Source organism: Anomaloglossus baeobatrachus, chromosome 2, assembly GCF_048569485.1.
Source record: "Anomaloglossus baeobatrachus isolate aAnoBae1 chromosome 2, aAnoBae1.hap1, whole genome shotgun sequence".
Classification (NCBI taxonomy): domain Eukaryota; kingdom Metazoa; phylum Chordata; class Amphibia; order Anura; family Aromobatidae; genus Anomaloglossus; species Anomaloglossus baeobatrachus.
In genome coordinates, this window is record NC_134354.1 from 515,478,518 (window position 1) to 515,493,068 (window position 14,551).

Genomic DNA, 14,551 nt, shown 5'->3' on the forward strand with positions numbered 1-14,551 from the left:
ACGCTAAACACTATTCGGAGTCAGGGGGTGGGACAACAGGAAGGGGAGGAACTACAGGAGGATTCATATGCGCAAGGGACAACAACATCACCAAGGTCCAGACGTTCATCATCACCAACGCAGCAGGCATGGGACCATGGGGGACAGGGATCAACAAGGACGCATAGTAGCAGGCGAAATGTTGAGGAAGGTGCAGGAGAACATGAAGAAATGGAGGACGAACTGTCCATGGACATGGAAGACTCAGCAGATGAGGGAGACCTTGGTCAAATTTCAGTTGAAAGAGGTTGGGGGGAGATGTCAGAGGAAGAAAGAACGGTTAGCACCTCTATGCCACAAACACGGCGTGGACTTGGTCCGCATGATGCGCAAGACACATGAGTGCCTTCTTGTTGCACTATGCCAACATGACCCTCGTATTGTCAAAATTAGAAGTGATGATGACTACTGTATTGCCACACTATTAGATCCCCGGTACAAGTCCAAATTTTGTGACATAATTCCAGCTATAGAAAGGGACGCACGTATGCAGGAGTATCAGCAGAAGCTGTTACTCGATCTTAGCTCGGCTTTTCCACCAAACAATCGTGCAGGTGCAGGGAGTGATTCTCCCAGTTGTAACTTGACAAACATGGGACGGTCTCGTCATCTTCAAAAAGTCTACCCGTACCAGTAGGACCGTATCTGGTGCTGGTAACAGCAATTTTATGGAATCTTTTCATAATTTTTTTAGACCTTCCTTTGCAAGGCCACCAGAGACAACAAGTCTGACACATAGTCAACGGCTGGAGAGGATGATACAGGAGTATCTCCAAATGAACATCGATGCCATGACTTTGCAAATGGAGCCTTGCTCATTTTGGGCTTCAAATCTAGAAAAATGGCCAGAGCTCTCCAGTTACGCCTTGGAGATTTTGTCGTGTCCAGCTGCCAGCGTTGTCTCTGAACGTGTCTTCAGTGCTGCTGGGTGTGTGCTGACAGATAAGCGCACGCGTCTGTCCAGTGACAATGTGGACAGACTAACGTTCATCAAAATGAACAAGTCATGGATCCACCAGGAATTTACTACCCCTGTGTCATCCTGGGGAGAGTAAATGCTTGTGGATTTGGAATGTGCTTGATTCAAATCAAAACATCCTGTTTGCAACTAGGGCACAAGTGCTTCCACTGATAAGGTGTCTGTGTGGCCCAATTTTTGGAAAAAAGGGAGACTCCGCTTGGAGTAACCCTTGCTTGCTGTGTTTTTTAAAAATGATCCAAGATGAACAGAGCTGGGATCAGGAAAGACTTTGCTACCTACCCCGGGGTCATCCTGGGGACGGTTAAGTATGGCGTATTTTTGAATGTGCTTGATGCAAATCTAGCTGTGAAGTGTACAACTAGGGCACAAGTGCTGCCACTGAATGGGTGGGTGTGTGTGGGGCCCAATTTTTGGAAAAAAAGGGAGACTCCGCTTGGAGTAACCCTTGATTGCTGTGTTTTTTTAAAAGGAGCCAAGATGAACAGAGCTGGGATCAGGAAAGACTTTGCTACCTACCCCGGTGTCATCCTGGGGACGGTTAAGTATGGCGTATTTTTGAATGTGCTTGATGCAAATCTAGCTGTGAAGTGTATAACTGGGGCACAACTGCTGCCACTGAATGGGTGGGTGTGTGTGGGGCCCAATTTTTGGAAAAAAGGGAGACTCCGCTTGGAGTCACCTTGCGGTGTTTTACATGACTTCAGAAGGGCATGCCATGCCTAAATCTGTGTGTCGTCCTCTTTTTCCTCATAACGCTGTTTTGTTTTCACATGAGAATTTGTCCTTGTCACTTTCCCATGTGTTTGTGTTGTGAGTTGTTTGTCACCTTTTGGACACCTTTGAGGGTGTTTTCTAGGTGTTTTTATGTGTTTGTTATTGCCTGCCATTGTTTCCTATGCAGTTTGAGTTAGGTTCGTCGAACGTTCGACGAACCGTACTCGAACGGGAGCTCCGTTTGGCGAACCGACCTCGAGCCGAACCGCGACCAGTTCGCTCATCTCTAGTCCCTAGTTGACATTTTTAGTTACACCATTTTTGATTTGCAGTTTTAAATGCTTTACATTTCATTTTATTGCACTATTGTAGTGACTAAAACTATAATTCTGTTTTGATTTTATTTTTGGTTTTTATGCCCTTTGCCGATCAGACTAATTTGTTTTATGTTTTGACAGATTGAGTATTTCTGAATGCATCAATATCAAATATGGGTTTTGTTTTTTTAAATTGCTTTATTTTCAGTGTTCAAAAGAGGGGTGTTTTGAACTTTTGTGGAGGGGTTCTAAACTTTTTTTTTACACTTTTTTTATTTTACTAATCTTCTTAGGGGACTTGAAGCTGACACTGTCCGATCAGAATCCTAATCTCCTTTGAATGGTGGCAATCAGTCGGTGTTCACAGGAACTGCATCATGACAGAGACAGGGGTCATCAGCTGGCCCCGGGCTATTATGACAACCTATTGGCGCCCCGTCATTGCGTCAGGGGGTCGCCAATGATGGTGGGCAATGGTGTGCTCCCCGTCAGTGTGCGTTAAAACCTGCTGTCAGAGATAGACTGCAGGATTTAACTGGTTAACAGGTGAGGGTGGATCTTCCATTCACCCATGTCTTTAAGCTGCACGTTGGTTAATCAGATCAGCCAACATGTGTGGGGAACCATGCAGGCTCAACCTGCGAGCTTGCACTTAAGGGACAGAGATGTACTGGTATATCATATGTCATAAGGGGTAAAGTGCAAAGACATATATGCATTTATGTACAGTGGGGAGAATAAGTACCGTATTTTTCGCATTATGAGACGCACTTTTGTTCCCCCAAATTTTGGAGGAAAGTTGGGGGTGCATCTTATAATCCGAATATATGGATTATATACTGCAGGGCCCAGGGGAAGTGGGGGCAGCTCTGAAGCGGTGCTGGCAGCTGAGGCAGGCTGGTGGAGGCTGCATGAGTCAGCAGGAGATCTCCTGCTCCCACTCATATAATATGCACTGCTGCTGTCCATCACCGTGGTGCTGAAACCGCACCGTGGAGATGGGCTGGGGGAGCGGCGCATATTTTATGTGCCTGCGCCCCCCTTTGATGGCACATGCCCACCCTGTGTTAGATATTGCCCCCATGCTGCTGCCCATCCTATAATAAAAAAGCTTTACTTACCGCCTCAAGCGATGATCTCCCGGTGTCTCCCTGCTGCCGCTGTGATCAGGCACGCAGAGATGATGTAACTCTGCTGTGCTGATTACATGACCGGCAACGAGAAGCAGGAAGTGGAGGAGCTCAGCAGCACGGAGGGAGACACGAGGGAGGACAGCGCTGGAGAAGGTAAGTAAAGAGTTTTTTATTTTACTATGGGCAGCAGCATGGGGGCCATATCAAACACAGGAGGACGTGTGCTATCCATAGGGGGCCATAGGCAGCACAGGGGGACGTGTGCCATTCATAGTGGGCCATGGGCAGCACAGGGGGATGTTTGCCATCCATAGGGGGCCATGTGCAGCACAAGGGGACATGTGCCATCCATAGGAGACCTGTGCCAGCTGTAGGAGACATGTGCCATCTATAGGAGACCTGTGCCAGCTGTAGGGGAAGTGTGCCAGCAATAGGGGATGTGTGCCAGCACAGGGCGATGTGTGCCTGCATAGGAGGATGTGTGCCATAAATAGGGGACGTGTGCCAGCAATAGGAGATGTGTGCCATTAATAGGGGACGTGTACCATCAATGGGGGATGTGTGTCATCAATGGGGGACATGTAGCATCACTGGGGGATGTGTGCCAGAACGAGGGGGCTATATTCAATATAAGGGGGCTATATCCAAATCAAGGGGGCTAATTTTTGGATGGGGGGGCTATGAGGGACATATACCCTATATGATTTGTTAGACAGGCACTGGCATTATAAGAGGGACCCCATTTAACATTAAAAAAACATTTTTCTCTTTTCCTTCACCAAATATGGGGTGCGTTTTATAATCAGGTGCATCTTATAAAGCGAAAAAAAAAAGGGGGGAAAATACGGTATTTCATACTCCGACGATTTTGCAAGTTTTTCCACCTAAAAAGAATGGAGAGGTCTGAAATGAGACAGAATAAAACAAAAAATATAGAAAACCAGATTGTACATTTTCTAAATAATTAATTTCCATTTTGTTGCATGAAATAAGAATTTGATACAATTAAAAAAACCTAACATTTAGTATGGAAAACTTTGTTTGCAATTACAGAGGTCAGACATTTCCTGTAATTCATGACGAAATTTGCACACACTGCAACAGGGATTTTGTCGCCCTCCTCCATACAGATCTTCTCCAGATCTTTCAGGTTTTGGGACTGTTGCTGGGTAACATTGACTTTCAGCTTTCTCCAAAGATTTTCTATTGGGTTCCGGTCTGTAGACTGATTGGCCACTCCAGGAACTTGAAATGCTTCTTACGGAGCCACTCCTTAGTTGCCCTGGCTGTGTGTTTTGGGTCATTGTCATGCTGAATGACCCAGCCATAACCCATTTTCAAAGCTCTACTGAAGTAAGGAGGTTGTTGGAATAATCTAGCCATATATGACCCCATCCTTACTCCTATCAACACGGTGCAGTTAACTTGTTACCTTTGCAGAAAAGCATCCCGAAAGTATGATGTTTGCACATTCATGCTTCACAGTTTGGATAGTGTTTTGGAGGTTATACTCATCATTCTTATTTCTACAAAGATGGCAAGTGGAGTTGATACCAAAAGGTTCTATTTTGGTCTCATCTGACCACATGACCTTCTCCTATGCCTCCCCTGGATCATCCATATGATCATTGGCAAAGTTCAAACGGTGTTGGACATATGCTGATGTTTGCCAGGGGACCTTGTGAGCTCTGCAGGATTTTAATCCATGATCACACAGTGTGTTACTAATGGTAATCTTTGAGACTGTAGTGCCAGCTCTCTTCAGGTCATTTTCCAGGTCCTCCCTTGTATTTCTGGACTGTTTCCTGACCCTTCCCAGAATCATCCTTACTCCACAAGGCGAGATCATCCGAGCCTCAGACCAAGTAAGATTGATAGTCATATTGTGTTTCTTCCATTTTCTAATTATTGCACCAACAATTGTTGACTTTTCTAAAAGTTGCTTGCTTACTGTCCTGTAGCCCATCCCAGCCTTGTGCAGGTCTACAATTTTGTCCCTGGTGTCCTTAGACAGCTCTTTGGTCTTGACCATGCTGGGGAGGATGGAGTGACTAAAGGTCCAGTCACACTAAACAACTTACCAGCGATCCCAACAACGATAGGGATCGCTGGTAAGTTGCTAGGAGGTTGCTGGTGAGATGTCACACTGCGACGCTCCAGCGATCCCACCAGCAACCTGACCTGGCAGGGATCGCTGGAGCGTGGCTACACAAGTTGCTGGTGAGCTCGCCAGCAACCAGTGACCAGCCCCCAGCGCCGCGTGGAAGATGCTGCGCTTGGTAACTAAGGTAAATATCGGGTAACCAACCCGATATTTACCTTGGTTACCAGCTCACACAGCTACACGTGCAGAGAGCAGGGAGCAGCGCACACTGAGCGCTGGCTTCCTGCTCTCCTAGTACAGCACACATCGGGTTAATTACCCGATGTGTGCTGCAGCTACATGTGCAGAGAGCAGGGAGCAGCCAGACCGCTTAGCGCTGGCTCCCTGCTCTCCTAGCTACAGCACACATGGGGTTAATTACCCGATGTGTGCTGCAGCTACATGTGCACAGAGCAGAAAGCAGCGCACAATGCTTAGCGCTGGCTCCTTGCTCTCCTAGTTACAGCACACATCGGGTTAATTAACCCGATGTGTCCTGCAGAAACATGTGCACAGAGCAGGAGCCGGCACTGACAGTGAGAGCGGCGGAGGCTTGTAACAAAGGTAAATATCGGGTAACCAAGGACAGGGCTTCTTGGTTACCCGATGTTTACATTGGTTACCAGCCTCCGCAGAAGCCGGCTCCTGCTGCCTGCACATTTAGTTGTTGCTGTCTCGCTGTCACACACAGCGATCTGTGCTTCACAGCGGGAGAGCAACAACTAAAAAATGGCCCAGGACATTCAGCAACAACCAACGACCTCACAGCAGGGGCCAGGTTGTTGCTGGATGTCACACACAGCAACATCGCTAGCAACGTCACAAAAGTTGTTCGTTAGCAGCGATGTTGCTAGCGATGTTGCTTAGTGTGACGGGGCCTTTATTGTCTGGACAGCTGTCTATTATACAGATAGTGAGTTAAAACAAGTGCCATTAATACATGTAATGGGTGCAGAGCTGGAGGGCTTCTTAAAAAAATAACAGGTCTGTGACAGTCAAAATTTTTACTGATTAGTAGGTGATCACATACTTATTTAATGCAATAAAATGCTAAATAAATATTTCAAAATCATACAATGTGAATTTCTGGAATTTCATATTTTGTCTGTCACAATTGTAGTGTACCTACGATAAAAGTTACAGATTTCTCTATTCTTTCTAGGTGGGAAAACTCGCAAAATTGGCAGTATATCAAATATTTATTTTCTCCATTGTAGGTGCACATAGGCCATATTGCAGGCATGTTGGTTTCCTGTAATTTTTTAAGAAAAATATATATCTCCTTACCCCATTTAGTAGAATTCATGTTATTGTTACTTTTAACTGTTAAAAAGAAGATAACATCAGAGAATGACCTATTGTTAAAATTAGATCCTTGGGTAAATTTCACAGTTTTTTTAGATAATCTTTATAACAAAAATAGTAACCTTGTAATTTTATTTTTATCCAGCTGGCACTTTTATTGATTCTATCTATTATTTAATGAAACAATACATGATATTAGATACAATTAACTTATCTTTTGTATTGAAGCATATATTGAGAGTTTGCAAATGTCATTGTAAAAGGAGAGTCAGCAATGAAATCATCTAGTGTGAATGGGGAATCCTGTGTTATTAGAGGTATATAGTGGCGTTATCAGTTATTTTAATCGTACCTATGCAAATAAGGACACTTGCTGGAGATTAAAAAGCCCCAATGGCCACTGTGAAAATTGCAAGTTTAAAAATGTTGATTATATTTTTTAATCAAAACCAGGATATGAAAAAATGCCAGTTTTTTATTGATGTAATACAAAAACCTGATTTTAACAATTTGTTATTTTCTGACTACATATACTATTTAGTATTATGAAGTTTATTTCTGAATGTGAGATGACACACAGTTAGGGTCATAGAGCTAGGGACCCCAATATAGAGATATACCTTGACGAGGTTTTGGGCTCAGTTACATTGATCAATGCGAATGCTAAATATCTCCTTTTTCCTAATATTCATGGCAGGTATGCATTTCATTATTCACACTTTCAAGTTAGCAAGTGGCATTTTTCATTGTATGCTTCAATGTTTTTCGGTATGCTTGTAGCATTATACTATTATCTAACTTTGATGTGCAGCCTTATCCTTATGTACTACATATAGATTGACACACTGGTAAAGATACAGTATTTCTAATGAGATACTGAATACCCATGAAATAGCATTCTATTCTTCATTATTGGAACGCAATAGGCCCTAGATTATTCTTGAAGAGAGCCCTCTACTTTATATTTCCATCTCTATTGTAATAATTATATCATAATTATCATGAATAAGAAAATTATTACAATAATGTAAAATTTACAGTATTATTTGGAAAAACAACTATGATTTTTTTAATTAAAATTTTTGACTAGCATCAGAAGTGGATTCTGTGGAAAGGAGCAATATAAATTCATCACTGATATTTCCTATTTCTTTAAAATAGACTTTAAAATTAGTCTACTGTTTATTTTCTTAATTTTTGGTGCTTGCCTGTTTTTTATAAGCAAATATGTACCAAAACCAACAAGACTTGGCGATGATTTGCATCTGTAGATTTCCCCATGGATTGGTTTGTAATTGCTTTGGAAATCTGAGGGATCGCGTATGAATGAACCTCAAGAGGGATCTTACACTTAATCCATTTAATGTCAAGAAAAACCTTGTTTTAATAGAATTAATTGCCTTGTTGTATATACTGTACCAAGAACCTCTAGGGGAAAGAAGATGAATAACTTATGACTAAGTGTGCCAACAAGTATGAAAGTTTCTTTTATTTACCTGTTCAATGGGTATAATTTATGTGTTGTGTAATTGGATGATAAATAAGCATATTGTATCAATATACAGTTACAGTTTTACAATGCATTGCTTAGAAGGAAAGCAGAAGTGACAACCAATGTCATAAAAATGTCAGTCAAATTCTAGTAAAAAAATATTAATTTAAAGGGAACCTGACAGCAGATACATGGGGCCGATCCTTAGGCAGCATGTATCAGACACTGGCTGCATTATTGCAGCCAGAGAAAGTATTTTAAAAAAGTGTTCATATTCTATGGACTTTCCACCTCTGCTTTCAAATTACAAGCACAAACTTAAATGTATTTTGCATTTTTATATGATTATACTAACACTAAGTAGCAAGTATCTGTGAAGTGGAAAAGAAACGATACATAGTTTTCTAAATATTTTTAAAAAAAAAAACCTGAAAATTGTAACATGTATTTAAAGTTAGGTCCAGAAATGTTTGGACAGTGACACATTTGGCATTTTTGCTGTTTACCAAAATATATTCAGGATACAGTTATATATAGAGTTGAGCGCGGTTCGAGGTTCTCCAGTTCGCGGCTCGAGTGATTTTGGGGGCTGTTCTAGATCGAACTAGAACTCGAGCTTTTTGCAAAGCTCGATAGATCTAGATACATTCGAGAACGGTTTAGCAGCAAAAAGACAAGCTAATTCCTAACTGGCTTTCCGCTGTAATAGTGTAAGTCACACTATTATGAAATTTCAGTGTATAGTGTGCGGGAACAGCGCATTCAGATCACTGCTGTTTGGATAATGGCGATCGCCATTTTTTTTTTTCCTTGTCTTCCTTCCCTAAGCGCGCGCGTGTAGTGGGGAGGGCCAGCATGTCAGCCAATCCCAGACACACAAACAGCTAAGTGGACTTTTAGCCAGAGAAGCAACGGCATGTGTGATAGGATGTCCATGTCACATGTCCATGCATTATAAAAACGGACATTTTCCTCCAGCACGCCATTATCTGCCTTCTGCGTCTTGGTGTCAGTCACCGCCGGCGTAGCTCCTGCCTCCGATACTGCTGTGTACGCTCTATACACAGCGCTATACAGAATAGGGATAGAAGTTTCTTTCAGCCCTTCTAAGGGCTAATACCGGCAGGGTCAGAGCCATAGGTGAAAGTCAGGGCAGTGAAAACAGATTTTAACAGCTACACAAGATGACAGCGTCTGTGTAGCTAAGGTCAGCGATTTCCTCGCTGCATTTCCCCATTAGGAGGGATAGAAAGGGAGGCTTCCTCTCCTGTACCCAGACCCACAACCCTGGCACTGTACCCTCCTGCCCTTTGCACACTCAAACTCATTGTTACTAAGCCATTTTACTAGCAAACACTGAGTAAACTTAGTGGCATCCTAAACGTGGCTGTTGGACTTCTGTATCGTCCCACAAGTGCAAAGATATTTGCAGCACGTCTGCTTGCATTGCACACTCAAACTCATTGTTACTAAGCCATTATACTAGCAAACACTGAGGAAACTTAGTGGCATCCTAAACGTGGCTTTTTTACTCCATTAGTGCCCCACTGGTGCAAATCTATATGCAGCACCTCTGCCTGCATTGCACACTCAAACTCATTGTTATTAAGCCATTATAATACCATAAAATGAGTAAACTTACTGGCATCCTAAAAGGGGATGTTGTACTCCATTAGTGCCCCACTGGTGCAAATCTATGTGCAGCACCTCTGCATGACACCCTCCTGCTCTGTTTTTAATAAGCTATAATGATAGCAAAAACTGCTGCCATTTAGTGGCATACAAGAACTGGCTGTTGTACTCCATTAGTGCCCCACTGGTGCAAATCTATGTGCAGCACCTCTGCATGACACCCTCCTGCTCTGTTTTTAATAAGCTATAATGATAGCAAAAAATGCTGCCATTTAGTGGCATACAAGAACTGGCTGTTGTACTCCATTAGTGCCCCACTGGTGCAAATCTATGTGCAGCACCTCTGCATGACATCCTACTGCTCTGTTTTTAATAAGCTATAATGATAGCAAAAAATGCTGCCATTTAGTGGCATACAAGAACTGGCTGTTGTACTCCATTGGTGCCCCACTGGTGCAAATCTATGTGCAGCACCTCTGCATGACACCCTCCTGCTCTGTTTTTAATAAGCTATAATGATAGCAAAAAATGCTGCCATTTAGTGGCATACAAGAACTGGCTGTTGTACTCCATTAGTGCCCCACTGGTGCAAATCTATGTGCAGCACCTCTGCATGACATCCTACTGCTCTGTTTTTAATAAGCTATAATGATAGCAAAAAATGCTGCCATTTAGTGGCATACAAAAGCTGGCTGTTGTATTCCATTAGTGCCCCACTGGTGCAAATCTATGTGCAGCACCTCTGCCTGCATTGCACACTCAAACTCATTGTTACAAAGCCATTATAATACCAAAAAATGAGTAAACTTAGTGGCATCCAAAAAGTGGCTGTTGTACTCCATTAGTGCCCCACTGGTGCAAATCTATGTGCAACACCTCTGCATGACACCCTCCTGCTCTGTTTTTAATAATCTATAATGATAGCAAAAAATGCTGCCATTTAGTGGCATACAAGAACTGGCTGTTGTATTCTATTATTGTCCCACTGGTGCCAAGCTATTTCTAGCACCTCTGCATGACACCCTCCTGCTCTGTTTTTAATAAGCTATAATGATAGCAAAAAATGCTGCCATTTAGTGGCATACAAGAACTGGCTGTTGTATTCCATTATTGTCCCACTGGTGCCAAGGTATTTCTAGCACCTCTGCATGACACCCTCCTGCTCTGTTTTTAATAAGCTATAATAATAGCAAAAAATGCTGCCATTTAGTGGCATACAAAAGCTGGCTGTTGTATTCCATTAGTGCCCCACTGGTGCAAATCTATGTGCAGCACCTCTGCCTGCATTGCACACTCAAACTCATTGTTACAAAGCCATTATAATACCAAAAAATGAGTAAACTTAGTGGCATCCAAAAAGTGGCTGTTGTACTCCATTAGTGCCCCACTGGTGCAAATCTATGTGCAACACCTCTGCATGACACCCTCCTGCTCTGTTTTTAATAATCTATAATGATAGCAAAAAATGCTGCCATTTAGTGGCATACAAGAACTGGCTGTTGTATTCTATTATTGTCCCACTGGTGCCAAGCTATTTCTAGCACCTCTGCATGACACCCTCCTGCTCTGTTTTTAATAAGCTATAATGATAGCAAAAAATGCTGCCATTTAGTGGCATACAAGAACTGGCTGTTGTATTCCATTATTGTCCCATTGGTGCCAAGCTATTTCTAGCACCTCTGCATGACACCCTCCTGCTCTGTTTTTAATAAGCTATAATGATAGCAAAAAATGCTGCCATTTAGTGGCATAGAAGAACTGGCTGTTGTACTCCATTAGTGCCCCACTGGTGCAAATCTATGTGCAGCACCTCTGCATGACACCCTCATGCACATTGTGCTACGCTAATTTTATAGAAAACTCAGGGAATTCCTTGCTGCATTTGATCATTCGGAGGGATAGAAAGTGAGGCTTCCTTTACTGTCCTGGTACCCACAGAACACAGCCACTGTACCCACCTGTCCACTTTTGCCACGCTATTTAATTTGCCCAAAGAGCTGACTCTTTTTCTGCCTTCCTAAAATTGTCTGTAATACTAAGATAGTGTTCCTTTGCTGCCAAGCAAGGTACAACACATGTGCATTCTACACTCCTTTCCATTTCTGGAATGCAATTATTAAATGCAGGTAGTCCAGCCAATCTGTGACGAAGGTGCAGGCGTGGATATAATGTAGCCTGCATCCAATGATGGTTCTCTCGATGTCTGACAGCTCAACAATACCTTCTGTTTCCACTTCCAAAACAAGTGATGACCTGCCAATCACACTCCCTGTTGCGGGTAAAGGAGTGGAAGTTCAGTGTGAAAAACCATGTGAGACTGCTGTTCCCACAGTCACAGAGGATGAAGAGCACGCAGATGCACTTGATGGGGCAGGCGGCGGTTGTACAGGCACGCTAGGCCGCATTGTAGCACAGTGAAATTCACATTGCGACTTATGCTTCATTTTAAGTCGTGTAATTGGTAAGGGCCGATGTGGGCACCAGTTTAACGGGTCCTATTCAGACACATTTTATAACACCAAGACGTGGCACCTTCCCGTGTTTAAGTTGTCCTCAATGTAACAACGTATTGAAGGGAGATAAGGTTTTACATCCCTACAGTGGCCGGGGTTACCCAATAAAAGGTTTTTTTACTTGTGACACCTCATTTGTTGTTTACGTTATTAAGTGTCCTTGTGGCCTGCTATATGTGGGAGAAACGACACAGTCAGTAAAAGATCGTATATCTCAACATAAGTCAACAATAAGGTGTGAGAGATTGACACTACCACTCCCATTACATTTCCATAAACAGGGCCACAGTGTAAGCCAACTCAGGTTTCAGGTTCTAGAACAGGTTTCCTTACACAGAAGGGGAGGTGACAGGGTTAAGATTCTAAAACAGAGGGAGGCATATTGGATCTTTACGCTTCAGACATTAGAACCGAAAGGTCTGAATCGGGATTTTGACACTTCTAGTTTTTTATAGGTATTTCATACTTATATTCATTTTTCCCCTTTTTTTTCCTCTCTTTTTTTAGCAGAGAAGCTGAATGTGGTTTGGAAGATGGTCCAATCGGATAGGTATTCCTTAACCTCTTTCCTGTTTCCCTTGTTCCTATTCCCTCCACACTTATAGTTATATACTCTTTTCTCTCTTTTCTTTTTTTCTTTTTTTTCTTTTTTTTCTTTTTTTCTTCCTTTTCCTCCCCCCCTTTCTTTCCTTTTCTTCTTCCTTTTCTTTTCTTTCTGCTTTTTTCCTTTTATCTTTCATTCTTCCTCCTTTCTTACTCCTTCTTAGTTTCTTCCTTGTTTATCTTAAGTGTGTTTTCCCAATTTCCGTCCTATTAAAGAGCACCATCCCCGTTTCCCCATTTCCCTTCCCCTTTATCCCTATGTTATTAAATTTTCCCATCCCTTATACCCTTTCTTATATTTGCTATATTTATTATATTCGGTTCCCCTCATAAATGGATAACTTCTTTTTCTATTCTATTACTGGATACATACTTTCCATACTGTAATATAGGTTTTGGGGTTGTAACAATATTTTGCTCACAGAAGTACATAAAATAGCCCAAATATCACTAGCGCTTATGCCTATGTTAGCGCACTTATGCCAACCAGAGTTTTTCACGGAATGCCATCCAGGGTCGTCACTTCCGTCTTTCATAACGGAAGTGACTTCCGGATATTCTAATTATAGTCTTATTCTGATACTTAAAATTATCAATCTCTACCTATGTTAGGTCATAATTATATTTTACATGAGCACTCATGTTTAATCGCTGGCTTTTGAGCGCTCCCACGCTTGTTCCTGTCTGCCAACCGGGCCGTTTACATATTGCCATCCAGCATTCACTTCCTGTGATCGCACCGGAAGTGACGTTACGCTGTCAGTACCTACACGCCCCTTACCTTATTAGGCGGCTTATTTAAATCCCAGATGCTGGGCAGAGAGGACACAGGCACCACAGACCCGGACGGGCAGTTTCCTTAAAAACCTAATGATCCTTATTATTTTCATAACATTGGTAAGTGCACTTATTTCTTTTCTTTGGTTTGGCTTTGGCTCTATACTATTTATGATGGGAACCTTTGATTAAATCTTAAGGGCATCTTCCTCTCCCCCCTTTTTGCACAGTACTCTGTTTCTATGACAGCAATTTATGTCCCATTTTTCCTTTATTTCATAGGACTTGTATTTGACAAATTGCAAAGCAAGAATCAGTTTTGTCCGTGATGCAGCTTTTTTCTTTCATAATTTTTCTATGTATGCCTATACATTTGTATGTATTTACAGATTTATATATATGGCCCAACACTCTGAGGTATCATCAGAGTCTATTTACTTTGGGATACAACATGTTATGAGCTTTATGCATGTATATTTAGTTATTTATGTTAATCATTACATTGATATATATCTTTTTTATTCTGTCACAGTGTGATCTGATGAAGGTCATTTGACCGAAATATCAAAAAAAGTACGCACACAATTGTTTGTTCCAATAAAGAATTGTTTCAATAAAGGACTACTAGTTTTCAAACTATATGAGTGCTGGATCTTTGGATTTTTTGATTGAGGGGTTGGACCCTATCCAGGCACCATTAACTTGGTTGGAGTGCCGCACTGCTATATTAGGTTGTACAGGCACGCTAGGCCGCATTGTAGCACAGTGAAATTCACATTGCGACTTATGCTTCATTTTAAGTCGTGTACAGGGTGGGCTCCCCAGTATGCAGCAAAACCAGGCAACAGGAAAAGGACTCTAGTCAGTTGGGTTGATAAATGATTGTTTAACTTTACCAAAA

At 42.2% G+C, this 14,551-nt stretch overlaps 1 long non-coding RNA gene across 1 annotated transcript; it reads left to right on the forward strand.

Annotated features, from left to right (window-relative positions):
• The first annotated feature begins 12,639 nt into the window (after positions 1-12,639).
• On the forward strand, positions 12,640-14,063 carry LOC142290335 (uncharacterized). Its single transcript, XR_012750268.1, has 3 exons — positions 12,640-12,687; positions 12,778-12,820; positions 13,933-14,063. It is a non-coding gene; the product is annotated as an uncharacterized LOC142290335 (long non-coding RNA).
• Positions 14,064-14,551: the final 488 nt, after the last annotated feature.